This window comes from Rhinolophus sinicus, chromosome 3, assembly GCF_057876585.1.
Source record: "Rhinolophus sinicus isolate RSI-liver-muscle chromosome 3, RSI-T2T, whole genome shotgun sequence".
In the NCBI taxonomy this organism is placed as follows: domain Eukaryota; kingdom Metazoa; phylum Chordata; class Mammalia; order Chiroptera; family Rhinolophidae; genus Rhinolophus; species Rhinolophus sinicus.
Window position 1 is genome coordinate 201,888,813 of NC_142503.1, and position 19,567 is coordinate 201,908,379.

The following is a 19,567-nucleotide window of genomic DNA, read 5'->3' on the forward strand; positions in this document are numbered from 1 at the left end:
AATCTCTGTGTCTTCTTCGACATCTCTCTGGAGATAATGAACAAAAGTTTATGTTTAGTAGAGAAAAAAATGACATTGATAGAAAGTCAGACAAAAGACTACAAGATAATAAAATTATACACCAATATTCATTAAGAACACACAGGCACGATGTCACCAACCTTTAGGGAATGTAAATCATGACCATGGCAAGCTGTCAGTACACACTTGTTAGAAGAGCTAACATAAAAAATTGTGATGGTACCAAATGCTGGCCAGGATTTGGAGAAACTGGGTCTTGCATGCACTTCGGAAAACAGTTTCTTATAAAACTAAACAGGCCATTATTATATGACCCAGCAACCATACTCCTGTGCATTAATTCCAGAGAAATGAAAACTTATGTCCACAGAAAACTCTGTACACTAATGTCCACAGCAGCTTTATTTATGACAGCCTCAAACTGTAAACAATCAGGATATTCTTCAATGGGTGAATGATGAAATACGCTGGTACCGTGTTTCCCTGAAAATAAGACCAAACCAGAGGGTCAGGTCTAATGCATCTTTTGGAGAAAAAATTAATATAAGACCCAGTATTATATTATATTATATTATATTATATTATATTATATTATATTATATTAATTATATTATATTATATTAATTATATTATATTATACACGGTCTTATAGTAAGATAAGACTGGGTCTTTTCTTTTATTAAGTTTTGCTCCAAAAGACGCATTAGAGCTGATGGTCCAGCTAGGTCTTATTTTTGGGGAAACAAGGTATATCCATGCAGTGAAATGCTACTCAGAAATAAAAAATAATTAACTATTGGAGCATGCAACAGCTTGGATGGATTTTGAGTCCATCTGAGTGATGCTGAGTGAAGAAAGACAATCCCCAAAGGTTGCATACTGTATGAATCCAGTTGTATGACGTTCCTGAAGTGATAAAATTATATATATGGACAGGTTACCAGGGGTTAGGAATGGTGGTGGAGAGGACAGTGGTAGATGTGACTATGTAGGGATTACACGAGGGAGATCTTCCTGGTGAGAGAACATTTCTGTATCTTGATTGAGGTGGTTACGGAAATCTACACATGTGAAAAAATGTCATAAACACACACACACACACACACACGAATGAATCACAGCGTTATGCAGATTTTCAGTCATGAGATTCCTCAGAGACTTAGCAGTTCTCAATCAATTCCTCACTTCAGGAGGCCCTGGAGCCCACTTAAGTGTCTTAAAATTTGGTAAAAACTTAAAGTGAATGTGAAATATAAATAAATACAATACAAAATATTTCCAGAAGAAACAAATTGCTATACCTTGCCTTCTACCAGAGGGTGTTGCGGAAGAATGACGAGGACCGAGAGACTCAAGCGGCACGCAGAGATCAGGGAGAACACAGCTTTATTACGCCAGCGGGCTCAGTGGGATTGTTCCCAAAGAACTGAGCACTTCCCGGGGTCAGGCGCTTTGTTTTATAGGGTTGGGCCTCCGGGTTTTGGGGAGATATGCGCTATTGTTATTGCAACACTAGGGATTGGTTACGTCTGGCCTGGGTGCTGGGAAGTCCTTCCCTAGCAGCTGTGATTATTCAACATTGTTTTGACAGGGAGGGCTCTAACCATAGTGCTCGCGGGAGACATCTCCCGTAAGGGGATGGAGGGAGGCAGCTCCGATAAGGGGGGATGGAGCTCCGAGCCAGGGGCCTGCAGAAAAAAAACCGTCCCAACAAGGGAATTAATGAATTATAATAAGTAGTCCTTAAAATGGAATGGAAATCATTTTGGATTGGTTATTAGAAAATAATATGAGCCTATATAAATTTAAAATAAAAAAATCTCGAATTTTGAGAACAAAAAGAAATGTGCTGCTTATTTAAGGAAAAAGTACTGATTCTTTAAGAAAAATTGTATGTGCTTGAAACTTAACTTAGTGTGGCCACACAGCAGCCTATCTGTCTGTCTCCTTGTACCTGCCCCGAAAGAAAGGAGAGTCTGTGAGACAGATCCTTTCAGAGACATTGCTTCACCTTTGTGTTTGCACCTTATATCTCCCTGTTTGTCCCCAGAAAGATGGCTGGTCAGCCAATGACGAGTAAGATTCCCCACGGGGGTGGGGGAACAACTCAAGCCAGACGCAGTCGCGTGGGGACCAACAGGAGAACCCACAGGGTTCTTAGAGGTGGGCACATCCCCCCACCTTCCCCAGGCTAAGGAGAGCCTCTGCCTCTGTGGCTGCATTCCTTCCCACAACCTGCAAGGGAAGTGATTCAGTGATGTGCTCTCCATCTATTCATATGCATATAGGTTTTGTCCCTTGGGGAAGTACATATGTCCTGAGACTTATGGTTCAGCTGCCGCAGGCAAGGGTGGTTGGCTTGAATTGGTTTCCTATTATGATGTATAGGATTCACAGACCTTGAGATTGACAAGCTTCATCTCTTTTACTTCCCCACCGAACTAGTAAAAGCTAATGCGCAGGCCCAATTCGGGGCCCAGTCCTTGAGGCTGCGTGACCCTTGGCTCCACTTGCATTCTATTCATGGCTACTGTCTTTTCTTAACCCTGAGCCGCCCTCCTCACTCCCCACAACCCTGTTGCACAGGATGCGACAGCTTAGAAGGAAAAGAAAATATTTAATTATGATTTAAATTAATCACTTAGTTACCAGGTACAAGATAAGAAGAAAGAGAGTAGAAACAGAACTTCTGTATTTTAACAACTTGAATTAGTTATAAATTTGTTATATAATTTTCAGAAGAACATAAACATAATAATCACACTCAGGATGAACTTTTATTTTGAAAATTGTGCTGGTTAAATAGTGTTGGTTTAAGAAAAGACTTCTGCCTTCTCAATTTTAATATATCATAAAAGTAATATTAAAACTATTTGGAGTTCATTGACCTTGGATTTACAGACTTATGTCTTTTATCAGTTTTTGGAAATTTTTGCTCATTTCTTCAAATATTCTTTCTGCCCCTTTCTTTCTCTTCTGCAATTTCCATAAAGTATATGTTGGTCCTCTTGAAGGTATCCACAGGTTGCTTAGGCTCTGTTCACTTTTCTTTATTCTTTTTCCTTTCTGATCCGTGGACTTGATAATGTCAATTGTCCTATCTTCAAGTTTATTTTCTTCTTCCTGCTCAAATTCAATGCTGAACACCTCTAGGGAAAATGTCCTTTCAGATATTGTGCTTTTCAGCTCCAGAATTTGTTTTGTTCCTTTTATAATATCTTTCTATTGATATTCAAATTTTTTTCATACATTGTTCTCCTGATTTCTTTTAGCTCTTTGAGAATATTTTTTTTTAAATTTAATTTTATTAAATTTATTGGGGTGACAATTGTTAGTAAAATTACATAGATTTCAGGTGTACAATTCTGTATTACATCATCTATAAATCCCATTGTGTGTTCATCACCCAGAGTCAGTTCTCCTTCCATCACCATATATTCGATCCCCCTTTCCCTCATCTCCCACCCCCCACCTCCCTTACCCTCTGGTAACCACTCAACTATTGTCTGTGTCTATGAGTTTCTGTTTCTCATTTGTTTGTCTTGTTCTTTTGTTGCTTTTGGTTTATATACCACATATCAGTGAAATCACATGGTTCTCTGCTTTTTCTGTCTGACTTATTTCGCTCAGCATTACACTCTCAAGATCCATCCATGTTGTCACAAATGTTCCTATATCATCTTTTCTTACCGCCGAATAGTATTCCATTGTGTATATATACCACAACTTCTTCAGAGAAAAAGTTCTTTGAGAATATTTAAGACAAACAGTTGTTTTAAGGCCTACCTAGTAAATCCAATATCTAGACTTCCTTAAGGACTGTTTCTGTTCATTTTTCCCTCTGAATGGGCCATAATCTCTGTTCCTTTGTATACCGTATGGTTTTTTTGGTTGTTGTTGAGAATCAAGACATTTGAATATTGTAATGTAGTAACTCTAGAAATCAGATTATCCACCTTCCCCATGGTTTTCTGGTTTTTTTGATTGTTGAAGGCTGCAGCAGTCCATTTGTTTGGTGAGATTTCCAATCTATTTTTGCAAAGACTGAATTCCTTGTGTGTGATAGCTGAAGTTTCACTTTCTTTAAATAAAGTTCAGCTCATGTTTTCACGGAGATTTCCTTGAATGCCAAGAGCTAAACAAACAAAGCAAAAATAAACAAACAAAATAATAAAACAAGCAAATAAAACCCCCAAACATCTCTCAGTCTTTGCAGATTGACTATGCCTTCAGGCACTTCCACACTTAGCTAGGCTGGCACTGACTCTAGAAGTCAGCCCAAGGTCCACACTGAGGATTGTCTCAGGACTTTTCTGAGCATGCATTTTGCTTTGGTCATGCATGTGGCTTTCTATGCACCCCCCCCCCTCCATACATATGGGTGCTTTTTAATGGGTGCTTTGAATCTCTTTATTTCCCAAAGACTTTCCCCAGATTTTCCTTCTAGATTTCAGGCAGCTTGTATGTCGGGACCATATCTGCCCCAGACATCTACAGGTCATTAGTTGTCTTGCAGTGTTTTCAAGTAACACCTGCTCCTTTTAGGACCTGCATTTGAGTTAGGTGAAACAGATATGAACTCTCTGTGTCAATCCTTCCAGTAGCCCCAGACAGGTTAGAACATACAGATAAAATAATCTTTGAATGTGGTCTGCTCTGTTCCTTCTGGAACCAGGACCAGGGTCCTGCACTGGGAACATGGCCCACTCCCACTTCAAAACAGCCATAATGCTGGGAAGGTGGTGGGGTGCGGGCAAGTGAAAATACCACAAAGCTTTGCTTCAGTTTTCAAGTAGCATTTACTTGATTCAGTGTTCACTTAGTTCCTGCAAACCTTTGACTGTTTTCCAGAGCCTGACAATGTCGTTTCTGATATTTTCTGTTTGTTTCTTGATGTTTTTGTGGGGAAACAAGAGCTTGGTGCTGTCTACTCCACAATTTTGCTTCTGTTACTTTTCAGTGACTCACTTCGAACAAATAGAGAATGAAAAAGAAAAATAGTAACAGCACTAGAAGTCTACCAACTACAGAGAAAACAGAAGGTGGGTGGCAGTTTATACCTTAGGCCAGCAGAGATGAAAATAAGGGCCCAGATTGAATCAGTTACTTTGGTATACGGTAAAATGAGCTTGTGTTTTAGGAAACACAAGATTTTTGTTATCTGGAAGATCACAGGACACACACATCAAGAAGAGATGACTTATCTATAGGGTTAATTGACGTGTTACAGGAGTCTTTGCTCAGCATCGACTCCAGATACCCACCTCCCCAGGTTGCTGTATCAGTGACTGGGGATTCTAGTTTAAGAGAAGCACACAGATTAGTGGTTTTTGGGGACTGAGAGATGGAAATGTGGAGCTAGTGTTTAATGGGTTTCTTTATAATATAATCAAAATGCTTTGGAACGAGATAGAAGTGATGGTTGCACAACATAATGGCTACACTAAATGCCACCAAATTGTATACTCTGTGGACGAAAAAGGGGTATGTACAAGGTCAGTGACCAAAAATACCCTCACAGAGTGATCTGATTATAAATTCCTAACTGGGCAGGTCGTGGTAGGTAGTCACACCCAGACCTGTAGCTTTTTTACTAAAAGGTTTGTCTTTGCCTTAAGCAGCCCTGTCACTGGTTCTGTGCATTTGGGTTCACACACTTTTGAAGAGCCTCTTTTCCAGATCACCTTGGAAGTGTCAGCACCTTCAAGAGGGCACTTAATCTTGTGAACTGTCCTGTAATCTAATCCCAGCTTGCTTTCTCCCACCTTCATGTAATCTTACTTATGCTCTCTCAATTCCAAGTGCATAAAAGAGACTGCAAATTGTTATTCTCCAGAGCATTTGAAATCTTACTCCCCAACATATGAATATGTCATCAGTTTGGCTCAAATAAATTCTTATAAAAAGTCTTCATAAGTTTGGATGTTCTTACGTTGACAACTTCAAAGTGGTTAATTTTATGTTGTGAATTTTTCATCAATTAAAATCAAAGAACGTGCAAAAACCTCACAGGTGGAAGGAGGCATAGATGGAAAAGCCTCCTTTTTAAAAAAACACTCAGTGACAATGCTAAAGCAAACTTAGTTTTTCTCCAACACATGGAAACTCTTTAAAAGTTATCCTTGTGGCAAATTTCTAGTAATCTCTACACATGGCAGAGAAACATGTAGTAACTTATGTTCTAAATGAAGAAAAGCAATATGTTGGTGTAAGGAATGAGCAAACCTGCCGATAATATTTTATGAGTTTATTTGAACCAAACTGATGACAGTTGCTAGGAAGCAAAATCTCAAACGCTCTGGAGAATGACAGTTTACAGTTTCTTTTTATACATTTGTAATTAAGGAGGGTAGGTAAGGAAGATGCCATGAAGGTGGGGGAGAGGAAGGCAGGGATTGGATTGCAAGAAAGTTAACAAGACTATGTGCTGTCTTACAGATGGTCACGCCTTTGATGGGTGTGACTTCTGGCATTTCAAAGGTGTGTGAACCTGAATGCACAAGAACAGTGGACAGGGCTGCTCATGGCAAAGGTAAACCTCCTACTAAAGAAGTTACAGGTCTGCTGTGACGACCCACCATGACCTGCCCAGTTATGAATTTATGATCAGATCACCCTGTGAGGTTACCTTCAGTCACTGAATTTTGTCAGATTTATTACGGAGACCCTTTTTCATTTACAAACACAATCCCTAAAATTAGGTATTAAAAAGGGGCATTCTGTCAGCTCTGTTGCTAACTAATTTAAAACTAATTTAAGACTGAGCAGGAAACTGCATCTTTGCTTAACTCTGCACCTGCTCCTGGTCTAGGCCCTGTGCTAGAGGTCCTGAGCGCCCCCTGGTGTCCCGAGTGCCCCCTGGTGTCCCGAGCGCCTCCTGGAGTCCCGAACGCCCCCTGGTGTCCCGAGCGCCTCCTGGTGTCCTGAACGCCCCCTGGAGTCCCGAGCGCCCCCTGGTGTCCCGAGCGCCTCCTGGAGTCCCGAGCGCCCCCTGGTGTCCCGAGCGCCCCCTGGTGTCCCGAGGGCCCCCTGATGTCCCGAGCGCCTCCTGGAGTCCCGAGCGCCCCCTGGTGTCCTGAGCGCCCCCTGGAGTCCCGAGCGCCCCCTGGTGTCCCGAGCGCCTCCTGGAGTCCCGAGCGCCTCCTGGAGTCCCGAGCGCTCCCTGGTGTCCCGAGCGCCTCCTGGAGTCCCGAACGCCCCCTGGTGTCCCGAGCGCCGTCTGGAGTCCTGAGTGCCCCCTGATGTCCCGAGTGCCCCCTGGTGTCCTGAGCGCCCCCTGCAGCCCAACCCCCCTGTCCCCTGCAGGGAGGTTTGTGTCTGGGCTCACACTGACTTCCCCTCACTGTGTCCCTTGCACAGTAATACACGGCCGTGTCCTCGGTGGTCACAGATTTCAGCTGCAGGGAGAATTGGTTCTTGGACATGTCTCTGGAGATGGAGGTGTGGCTCTTGAGGGACGGGCTGTAGTATGTGCTCCCATCATAGCTAATGCACCCGATCCACTCCAGTCCCTTCCCCGGGGGCTGCAGAAATCACTGGTGATGGAATAACCAGAGACAGCGCAGGTGAAGGACAGGGTCTGCGAGGGCTTCACCAGTCCTGGGCCCGACTCCTGTAGCTACACCTGGGACAGGACACCTGGGACAGAGAACCACAGTGGGTCACGTGTTCAGGTGCAGAATCCCCATACCTTCATGTGTGAATCCTTGAGTCACTCACATTTGGGAGTTGAGAGCAGAAAGAGGAAGAACCACAACTGAGTCATGCTCTTGCAGATGAGGTCCTTGACTTCCAGAAGATATTTTCAAGGGTGAGGAGAGACCTGACTTTAAGTAAATGCTAAATAATGAATTTACCTGCCTGAATATAGATAATAAGAGTCAACAAAAGTAGGCTGAGCTACAATAACAGGACACATATCAATCCTCCAGTTAGGGCCTGGAAAAGTGAGACATGTGGTATGGAACGGTGAATGGGAGACATGGCCTATGGCGCCCAGAACCAGGTGAGCTCCTGCCTCAGCAGCTGGGTTCTGGGCCTGAGATTTGACAGTGCAGAAGGCTCTGTCCTGGCCTCGATGGGCCGCTGGTCCTGAATTCATATCCATTAGAAGTAACATAATAGGTGTCTGTGTTTCATTGGGTGGGAAAGAATTTTGAAAGTAATAGGTCATGAGCACTAAGAATGTATTTTGGGAGAAAATTAAAGACAATTATGTCTGGAGACTAGGTTGTGTTACAATTATGGAGGGAATAGCCATTCGATATGACCAATGTGTGATGGTAAAAAAAAATGGTGAGGTTTAGGAGATGCTTTGGAAGGTTACCAGTGACAATTACACCGAGAGGGCCCAGTCAGTGTGGACATGGGGAAAGGAAAGGTGGTGGTGGGCGTCATGTCGTGGAGATCGCCAAGGTCCCTCTGAGAGCTTCTGTGTTTGTCCTTGTAAAGGCTTGAGAGTATCAACTGAGAATGGAGTGTGAACCTAAGGAAAGTCGGGACAGTGATGTGTGAGGACAATTCAGGGTCTTTGTTGGAAACAGTGAGAAGAGAAAAAGAAGTACGAACTTCATAGGGGAGAACAGCAGTGTGCCTGGGTTTTATGCAGGTTGGCTGAGTGTGGTGTTACTGGCACTGCAGAGGTTCACTGCTCTCACCTTTCATTCTGCACCTGCACCTCCAGCTTCCACATCAGGGATGGAGATGAATCTCATTCATTATGTAATGATGTGGTGCATAAAATTTAGGAGGCATAAGCTGAGGTTATACAATTGTTACTGAAAATGTAATCATCAATCTGTACTGTGGAATAACAGAAATACCAAAAAATAATGATAGGAAAACATTGCATGTGTTTTCAGCCATTTCCTAGATCCACAGAATAATTCAAGTAACTGTCATTCGCAGACTCAGATCCATCTCAGGTAAAAGTTAGGGCTAGAAAATTGTCAGTCTCAGTGATGAAATCTCACCGTTCCCATCAGGGATCTACATGTTTCTGGACACGCAACACAGTTCTAGTCAGCGAGGCAGGAGAACACGTCTGCTGGGGCATTCCTGGTTCTTCACAAGAGCATTTCAGAAGAAATGTCCCCCCATCACTCATCCCATCATCATACATGGAAGAGGCCTCCGAGTCTGCAGTCATCGGCCCATCCATACATCAAGTTCATCATTGCTTAGGCAGTGAAAGTTGCTTTTACTTCCCTTTTCACTGAAATGGACACACCTAATAATGGAAAAGCGTGAAATTTCCCCTCCTCCCCCAAACAAGCAACAATCTGGAATAAAATATTTGCAAAAAACATGTCTGATAAAGAAAATTATACACAATTTACAAAGAAGTCTTAAATTTAACAAGAACAAAAAAGAAGAAGCCAACTAAAAAATGAGCCAAAGACCTTAACAGACACCTCACTAAAGAAGATATACAGGTGGCAAATAAGGATATGAAAGATCATATGTCATGGGGAGATGCAAATCAGAGCAATAGTGACACACCACTGGCACCTATTAGCACAGCTAAAGTCCAGAACCCTGAGGACAGCATGCTGGCGGGGATGTGGGGCCCCAGCAGCTCCATGGCTGCTAGGAATGCAGAGGGGGACAGCCACGTGGAATGACTTAATATACTCTTTCCACATCACAGGATCACACTCCTTGGTATTTATCCAAAGGAGAAAAACTCTTGTGTCCCCACAAACACTTGCACACAATATTTACAGCAGATTTATTCATCTTTTCAAAAACCTGGAAGCAACCAAGATGTCCTTCCGGAGGTGAATGGAAAATAAACCGTGGTCCATCCTGACAATGGACATTTGAGTGCCACATAGATTTGGAAGAAACATTAAAGGATGTGATGGAAATGAGAAGTAGAGGTGCTGGAAGAGCCAAACTGAACAAATTATTTCAAAAATGTGCAGGTGGCCAGTGAAGACTAAGGCCACGGAGACGTGTAGAAGGAGAGAGAATGTGGATGAATCGACACCCAGCATGTTATACACAGTGGGGTGCATGTTAGAATTGATCGTGTAGACCAGAAATTAGAATTAATATATTTGGTTGATTTGATACGTGCAGCTTTGGGGGTTAACTCGGTACAATACATTTCATTGGCACTTGTAGAGAGCGTGAGTATACAGAAGAGGCATAACATCATTTAAAATGTGCGTAGTAAGATTTAGACTCATTTAACAGATTCTTTGTCTTTTGTCCAACTTCTTAGGTAGAACACTTAGCTCATTTCTTTTTGCCATTTATTAAATTTTTAGGCTGTGGATGCCTCTCTCAGTTGTGCTTCAAGTCTGTTCCTTAACTTTTAGGATTAACATGTATTTCCCTGTTATTTGGTCAATGGTCACTGGGGACATCAGGGGTGTGGGGGTGACCAGGCCACACAGCCCATTCTCTGTTGTCTGACCCCAGCGGCCCGTGGGTTTGGCCATGTAATGCACTGCAGCTCCTGAGGCGCCTGGTCTTTCTCTGAGCGTGTATGTGTCTGTCTGGTGGAGGTGCTCTGATTGCAGTAGTCAGCTGGGGCTCCACCGGTCCTGCAGTAGCGGCTGCAGGACCTGGGATCACGTGTGTGCATGACACATGGACCCAGCAGGACTGCTGATGCCAGCCTCTGTCCACTGAGTGTAACTGTCCCTGGGTTCTCATGGAAGGACTGACACATGAGATGGACACGAGGAGCTGAGCGGGGAGGCATTTAAGGCAACATGTGCCCTGGCTGGGAAGAAGAGAGCAGACATCCAGCCACATGGGGCTTAATGTCTAGGATAGATTTAGTGAGAGTCTGGACAGGAGAAGACACAGGGTGATGATGCAGTGGCTTCCAGTGGGATCCTCAGGGGACGGCAGAGGGGCAGAGGGCGGGCAGCAGTCAGGTGTCTGTCCAGCTGGTTCTCATTAGCCACGTGGATTCTCCATGTGCAGCTGACACACGTCTTAGGGCTCAACCCCCAGGACTGCTGTCAGAGACCCCCCCAGAACACAGCCTAGGGGAGTCTGACAGGTTTTCATCTTAGCGCTTGCCTTCCTACCTCCGTAATGGGAACATCCGAGAGCTGGTTTGGGTTCTTGGGCTCAGTGTGTCTCCATCCAGGAGACTGGTGGACAGTTACAGAAAGGGCCAAACCCTGGATATCAAAGTCCAGCCGTGTGGGTGAGAAGCAAGACACTAACCTCCCCCAAAGAGGATACTCCTGGGGTGGAACGTATGGGGCTGTTCACCCTATGTGGGGACAGCCTGTGTCTGTGTAAAGGAAGCGAGTGTGGGCTTAGCACCAGTCTGTGGGGGAAATCTCTCAATGAACGCATAATGAGAACCCCTAAAATGTTTTGTTTGTCAACCAGGAAAAGCAGATCATATAGGGACATGGTGACATTAAGGACCAAGGGTGAGAAGTCAAGCACATCTGCAAGCAGTTACTTCCCACTATTTTTTTTTTTTTGCCTGCAGTGAGAATGGGAGAAATTAGAGACACACACACAAAAGGAACAGGAAACGTCGCAGGGGAATGTAGGAGGGGAGGAAATGACTGATCCCAGTAGGAAGCCCCTCCACACCCCTCTAGACACCAGCTTCTGAGCTGGGCCCCTCAGTTTGGTGGTTCTGAGCGCCCCCAGGTGTCCTGAGCGCCCCCAGGTGTCCTGAGCGCCCCCTCGTGTCCTGAGCGCCCCCAGGTGTCCTGAGCAACCCCTGGTGTCCTGAGCGCCCCCTCGTGTCCTGAGCGCCCCCTGGTGTCCTGAGCAACCCCTGGTGTCCTGAGCACCCCCTGGTGTCCTGAGCATCCCCTGCATCCCAGCCCTCCTGACCCTGCAGGGAGGTTTGTGTCTGGACTCACACTGACTTCCCCTCACTGTGTCCCTCGCACAGTAATACATGGCCGTGTCCTCGGTGGTCACAGATTTCAGCTGCAGGGAGAACTGGTTCTTGGACGTGTCTCTGGAGATGGAGGTGCGGCTCTTGAGGGACGGGCTGTAGTATGTGCTTCCATCATAGTTAATGCGCCCGATCCACTCCAGTCCCTTCCCCGGGGGCTGTCGGATCCAGTCCCAGCAATAACCACTGGTTGTGATGGAGAATCCAGAGACAGCAGAGGTGAGGGACAGGGTCTGTGAGGGCTTCACCAGTCCTGGGCCCGACTCCTGCAGCTGCACCTGGGACAGGACACCTGGGGACAAGAGAAAACTGGTGTGTTACAACCAGACACCACAGGCCCATACTGAAATTTTTGCAAGACTCACAAGGAGGTCCAGCCACCAGGCAGAGGACAAACACACTAATGTCATGTTGTTTTTCAGGATAGGCATGACATTCTTACAGGCCTGCCCAGGCCCAGGAGAGAAAAACCACTGACTTACTCCATGCTGGTGGTGTCACTGGAAGGGATGTTTGCATTTGGTTCACACTGTGTCTTTAAGAGTGGGCTGGGCAGCCACTGCTGTGACTCAGGTAGAAGCTTCTCTCCCCCATGTCCTGGGCTCCTGTTGGCTTTTCCGCATGGAAACGGATTGGGCAGCATTTGGGGAAGCAAATGATGACGGGGTGGGAGGATGGAGAAGCAGAAACAGTGAACGCAGTTAGAACTCTCCAGGGGAGGAGTGGCTTCAGGAAACCCTTGGTATGGTTTGCTTCACTTTGTGAGGAGCTGATTAAGGAATGGGGAGTTGAGTCAAAGCCACAGACATCCAACCCCAATTCAACACACAGAGAAATAATCTCTGGCCCAATTGCTAATATGCTGGGCCTAAAAATTTAGCATGTAATTTTTTTCACATGTTAATCAGGGATGCTGTTGCTACTGTCCCGCCCCCCGCCCCCCTGCTTTAGCAAAATGGCAGACCCATGAGCTATAAAAGTATTCCATATGCCACCTTTTTGCTAGTTTTTGGTTTATGTTTGGCTTTTCAACCTGTCTGTCTGTTTGTGATTTACCTATTTACCTTTTGACCCCTTCACCCATTTCTGCCACCCCCACCTCTGGCAATCATCAATCTGATCTCTGTATCTACGATCTTTTTCTTGTACATTTAATTTTTAGATTCCACATATAAGTGAAACCATATGGTATTTGTCTTCTGTCTGACTTACTTCACTGCACACGATGGCCACGGGGTCCATCCATGTGTCACAAATGGCAGGATTTACTATTTTATGGCTGAGTGATATTCCATGGCACATCTGCACCACCTGTTATTTATCCATCACCCATTGATGGGCACCCAGGTGGCTTCCATGTCATGGCTATTGTCAACAGGGCTGCAGTGAACCTGGGCGTGCAGGGATCTTTTAGGTTAGTGCGTTCATTTTCTTTCAAAACTTGGACTTCCAAAGGCTTTCTCATTCCCGGTGATTGACTGAGACCATGTTGTCCAGGAGCCAGGCGCACAGCCCAGAGCGGCGGAAGCAGGACCCTGGGTCACTGCAGGGTCCACAGCTGGGACTGCGGTCTGTGCACCTGCACACCAGGTGGGGGGGCGAGACTTCTCCTGGGTCCCTTGGCGAAGGCTGCTGGATCTCACAGCTCTGAAAAGGGCACATTTGTCTGTGGATGGGTGCCAGGTTTTTTGTTGGGGTGGGGCCATCTTATATTGCTGATGTCACCCCTCTACCACACTTTTAATTCTTTTGTATGGTTTGAAAGATAAAAACATGAAATGTGATTGTAAGTCAGTGTTAATGGGTACACAATAAATATATAAAGATGTGATTTGTGAGTGTGTGGAGCTTTTAAGGAGTAGAGTTTTTATGGAATTGAATTTAAGTAGTGATCAGTTGATAAAAAATATTATGACTTGAGCATTTTACATAATCCCCATAGTAACCACAAAGAAAATATCTAAGGAATCAACGCAAAGAGAATTGAGAAAGGAATAAAAATGTGTCACTACAAAATTTCAACTAATCACAAAGGAAGACATTAGGTAGGGAGTGAGGTACAAAAACTAGCAGACACACAGAAAACAACAAACAGGTCTTATTTTAGGTGTTCTTGTCAAAATAAAATAGGCCACTGCTCGTTTCCATCCAAAATTATGTTGCAGTCTCTAAGGTTTTCTATGTACAAGTTCATGCCATCAGTTAACTAGGAGAGTTTCACTTTTTCCTTTCCAATTTGAATGCCTTTTATTTCTTTTTCTTGCCTGATTATTGGGTGTGGAACTCCAGAGCTATGTTGGACAGCAGTGGGGAGAGTGGACAGCTTGTTTTGCTCCTGATCTCAGAAGAAAAGCTTTCAACCTTTCAGCTTTGAGTTTGCTGTCAGCTGTGTACTTGTCTTATCTCGCCTTTGCTATGTTGAGGTGTGTCCCCTCTAGGTCCCGTTTGTCAAGAGGTCTTGTCATGAAAGAATGTTGAACTTTGTCAAATGCTACTTCTGCATCTGTTGAGATGGTCATGTGATTTTTGTGTTTCATTTTATTAAAGTGGTGTTTTACACTTACTGATCGGCAAATGTTGAGCCCTCTCTTTATCCCAGGGATGAATGAATCCCACTTGGTCATGGTGTATGATCCTTTTTCTATGTTGTTAAATTCAGTTTGCTGGTGCTTTGTTGAAGATTTCTGCATCTTCATTTTTTTTTAAATTAAAGTTCACTGGGGTGACAATTGTTAGTAAAATTACATAGGTTTCAGGTGTACAATTCTGTATTACATCCTCTATAAATCCCCTGTGTGTTCACCACCTAGAGTCAGGTCTCCTTCCATCACCATATATTTGATCCCCTTACCCTCATCTCCCACCTCCCTCCCCCCTTACCCTCTGGTAACCACTAAACTATTGTCTGTGTCTGTGAGTTTTTGTTTCTCATTTGCTTCTCTTGTTCTTTTTGGTTTATATCCCACACATTAGTGAAATCATGCGGTTCTCTGCTTTTTCTGTCTGACTTATTTCGCTCAGCATGCATCTTCATTTTTGCATTAGGGATATTGGTCTGTAGTTCTATTTTCTTGGAGTATCCTTACCTGGTTTTGGTATCAGGGTAATGCTGCCTCGTAAAATAAGTATGGGAATATTCTTTCTCACTGACCACTTGAGCGACCCTGCTTTTCCCTCCCCCACCATAATTCCCACTCTTTGCTTCAAATTTGCCAATAAAGAGTGAACCCTTGAAACCCTAGTTACCCCACCCTGGGACTCTAATGAAGTCAGAGCCCCAGGTTCACCCTCCTCCCACCCCCTATGTGCCATGTACCTTCATTTGCACTGTGAGTTAAACCTTGGTTTTCAAAGTCCCTGAAGGTTGTTGCTGAGGTGTGTTCTGCAGTCATAGCAAAAGCCACAAAGGCTGGTGCAGCCTCAACACTGGCCCCTGGTGGGAGATGATGGGAATGTCCTTGGGGCTCACTAACTGGAATGAGAGAATTGGTGGGTGACTGACTCAGGCATTCCTAGCCAAGAACACCCCAGCGCTGGGCTGGGACCAATACAACACCCTCTGTATCGCCTGTAGTTTTACAGGGGCTGGAAGGCTGACATTACTGATCTAGTCTCAAAACACGTCACTTCCTTCACTTTGGTGGTCTTGATGGATGTTTCTTATGCTCGCGGCCACTCTTAAGGAGTGCACCACTGTCAGGCATGAAAGTGACAGAAGACCAAGCTCAAATACAACAGTGACTGTTGGGTTTGTGTTAGTGGCCACATGCTCCTTGGAGGGGCCCACTGCTGACATTCCCACTGGCCCTGGGTGGCAGCGCCGGGGAGGGTCCCGGCCCAGTGGCAATGGCAGTTCCTTTGGTTGTTGAGAATTCCTTTGGAACTGCATTTCTCAGGGACACAGATACTTCTCAGTGCAGACAAAGTTCTGTTCCAGAAGCTGTTACTTCTGGAATTTCCAGGAACATGGGGGGTACTAGATCTCACAGGACCAGCACCGTGCGTTCCGTGGACCGTGTTTATTCAGCCCAAATGGCCAGACCCCAGAGGTCAGAGACTGGTGGGACGCCCGGGTGGACGAGTGTGCTGGCACCCCACAGCCTCCATGCTGCACGTCTCCTGCTCCACGGGCATGAAGTGGGGCAGTTCTTATCTCTTCTACAGTGTCCAAGAGGAAACAGCACATCTATTTAGATGTTTATAGTTGAACCCAAAAGTTATACAATAGGGAAGGAACGTGGACCAGCCAGTCATTAGGAGACAAAGAGAAACGGCACAACCATTGAAATATATCAGTGATCACATTATGTTTAAATTGAGTGCTATACATTATTTTAAAAATCGGAAATAAAATTGTTGCTTCTTATCACGACTTGTTAATGACTTTCCCGGCCTCTCACTGAGCAACTACAGAATTGGATGAAAATCTGTGAGATATTTGTTCTCTCACAGTGGGCACCAGCTGAGAGCTGACTGACACACGCCAACGAGGAAATTACCGAATGCCAGGAAAGAGCCACACAGAAGGAGCAACCTTTGGGGTTCACATTGATCAGGAAAGGATTTATGTTGTCACCACCTGGGGTAAGAAAAAATAAAACCTCGTAGTTCAGGAAGTATCTTAGTACTGGGAAACGTTTTACTCACTAAACCCAAGTAAAGCTTCAAAGCAAAACCCAGAAGAATTACATGGTTTGCAAAGTCCTCGGCTGCAAACCAGAATAAGACATGTATAGTTTAGAATTAAAAAGAATTCAACACATGTGAAGGTGAAAATAACAAAGCTTAACTTCATCTGCCAAACAAGTCTACGCAACAAGGGAAGCAGAGTTTCGGGGGTAGGAAGGTGACGGAATTGGTGGAGAAGTCAATTGTGTGGTGATCGTGTACCATATATTGAAATACGGAGCTAGAGGAAAGATTGACTGTGTTGAATGGAGACACGTGTCTGCTTCCTTCTCTTTTTTTATTTCCAAGTTAGCCTTTGTAGACATGGCCCTCCGACCTCTCCTACCTCAACCCCAGCTGAATTAATGGCCAGGCCCACCCACTGCCACGCCCTGTAACTGTTACCTAATTCCCTCAGGTGACCCACTCAGAGTAGGGTCCAGGATGCCTGTTTTCTGCCAGTGTCTCATTGGTAGGAAGATGGTTCAGACCTGGCTTTGCTGAGGACGCTCCCTTTCATTCTCGCGGACAGATGCCCCTGAGCAGGGACATGCAGCTGGCAGAAGGCCAGGCCGCCCTGAGGACGCCCGTCTTGCTACTTGGGCTCTGCGTGGCGCTGTCTCCAGCCCGGTGTTCTCCAGGTCGTCCCTCGTGGCGTTACATCTCCTCCGAGGTGGTGATTCCCAGGAAGGAGACGCCCCGCGGCAGAGGCGTCCCCACGCCGGGCTGGCTCTCCTACAGCCTGCGCTTCGGGGGCCAGAGACACGTCATCCACATGCGGCGTAAGGGACTGTTTTGGCCCAGACATCTGCTGCTGATGACTCAGGATGACCAAGGAGCCTTGCAGATCGATGACCCCTTTGTCCCTCTGGACTGTTACTACCTTGGTTACCTGGAGAAGGTTCCTCTTTCCATGGTCACCATGGACACATGCTATGGGGGCCTGGAAGGCATTATGAAGTTGGATGATCTCGCCTATGAAATCAAGCCCCTCAAGGATTCCCAAAGGTTTGAACATGTTGTTTCTCAGATAGTGGCAGACACCAACGCAACAGGACCCACAGACAGATTGGGATACAAGGACCCCTTGTTCTCTCAAGCAAACGCTAGTGCAGCCTCCAGGATCAGCAGTAAACTCTACGCATCCCACAGGGCAAATATGAAAGGCTGTCTCATAGCCTCAAATTCAATTTACACTCTGTTCTACAACGTGTCGCAGTGTGCCCATTACCTGAGGAGTATGGGCAGTTTGTTTAACTCCATGTACAAAAGTCTTGACATAAGTTACTACATCGGCATCATGGTCATTTATCATGACAGAGATCCAACCGGCATGGGTGACTACAGAGTGCCAGGGAGCCCGTTTTTTACGTATTATGAACGCGTCATTTACCGACCTCTTCTTCCACACTCAGCCTTAGTTATGATTAGATCTGGGCCGCGTGACCATGAGTTTTTTCCAGTGGTGTATAATATATGTGGCAGTCAAAGTCTTGTCATGCTGGGTCATCTGGGCAGACACTATTTGCTGCTAGCTGTTATGGGAGCGCAGCAGATCGGGAGGACGATCGGCCTGCCTTACGACACAGACACGTGTGTTTGCCAGAGAAGAACCACCTGCGTCATGAACAGGTACCCTGTGCTGACAGATGTCTTCAGCAACTGCTCCTTCTTAGACCTGCAAAACATCCTGGGGGGCTCCGTATCGTGCATGTACATGACTGACATCGTGTATACAAACAAGACCTTGGCAGTCGCACACTGTGGAGACGACGACGTGGACGAGAACGAGCAGTGTGACTGCGGCTCCTTCAAGCACTGTTACAGCAACGCGTGCTGTAACAGCGACTGCACTCTGACGGCCGAGAGCGCCTGTGATGAAGGCAGATGCTGCACAAACTGCACCTACTCCCCTGCGGGGACGCTGTGCAGACCCATCCAGAATGTCTGTGATCTGCCCGAGTACTGCCTGGGGAGCACCTCCACGTGCCCGGAAAATGTCTATCTGCAAGATGGGACCCCGTGCACGGAAGAGGGCTACTGCTATCATGGCAACTGCACTGACCGCACCATGCATTGCCGAGAGATCTTTGGTGAAGGGGCACTGCAGGGTCCACACGTCTGCTATAATATAAACACAAAAGGCCACCGATTCGGACACTGTAGGAAAAAACCTGAGGCTTTCCACCCTGAGCCTTGCAAGGAACAAGATGTTACGTGTGGACGATTGCAGTGTACCAATGTCACGCATCTGCCCCGGTTGCAGGAGCACGTTGGATTCCATCAGTCTCTGATATCAGGGGTCTTGTGTTTTGGGGTGGACTTGCACCGTGGGACAGAGACAACTGACATCGGGCTTGTGAGAACTGGTACCCCCTGTGGCGTTGGAAAATTCTGTCTGAATACGTACTGCAATGGTACTATGGCTGCAATAATATATGACTGTGAGCCTTCAAAATGCAATCGCAGAGGAGTTTGCAACAATCGAAACAACTGCCATTGCCATGTAGGCTGGGAACCTCCAGAATGCATACAAAAAGGTGCCGGGGGGAGTGTCGACAGTGGACCCCCTCCAAGAAGAATGCGGTCGGTGTCACAAAATATTGAATTAGTGGTGTATTTCAGAGTGGTCGTTGGTCGTCTGTACGCCTTCGTGGCTGCAATCCTCTTTGGAGTGGCCACAAATGTGAGAACTATCAAGATCACTGTAGTCACAGCAGAGACGGCGGGAACGAAATGACAGACGCGCTTCCCGAGCCCTGTACAGCTATGGGCAACACAGGCGAAACATCTGTGAAGACTCAGAAGCGACGTAGCAGGGCTCACATCCACACGTCTAGGACTCTGCGTCAGACACGGTCTGGCCACACCGTGAGCCAAAGGTGTCGGTGGTCTCGCACCAGCTGTTCCTGAGTTGCTGACTGGCTCTCTGAAATAAAGCTTGAAAACCACATGTTGGTGTCCTCTACATTCTTTGTAAGCCTTTGA

The 19,567-nt window shown here is 45.8% G+C and overlaps 1 gene segment (V, D, J or C); it reads right to left on the minus strand.

Moving 5' to 3' along the window:
- The window catches only part of LOC109455540 (immunoglobulin heavy constant gamma 1-like), a 138,556-nt gene that overhangs the window by 100,053 nt on the left and 18,936 nt on the right, over positions 1 to 19,567 (minus strand).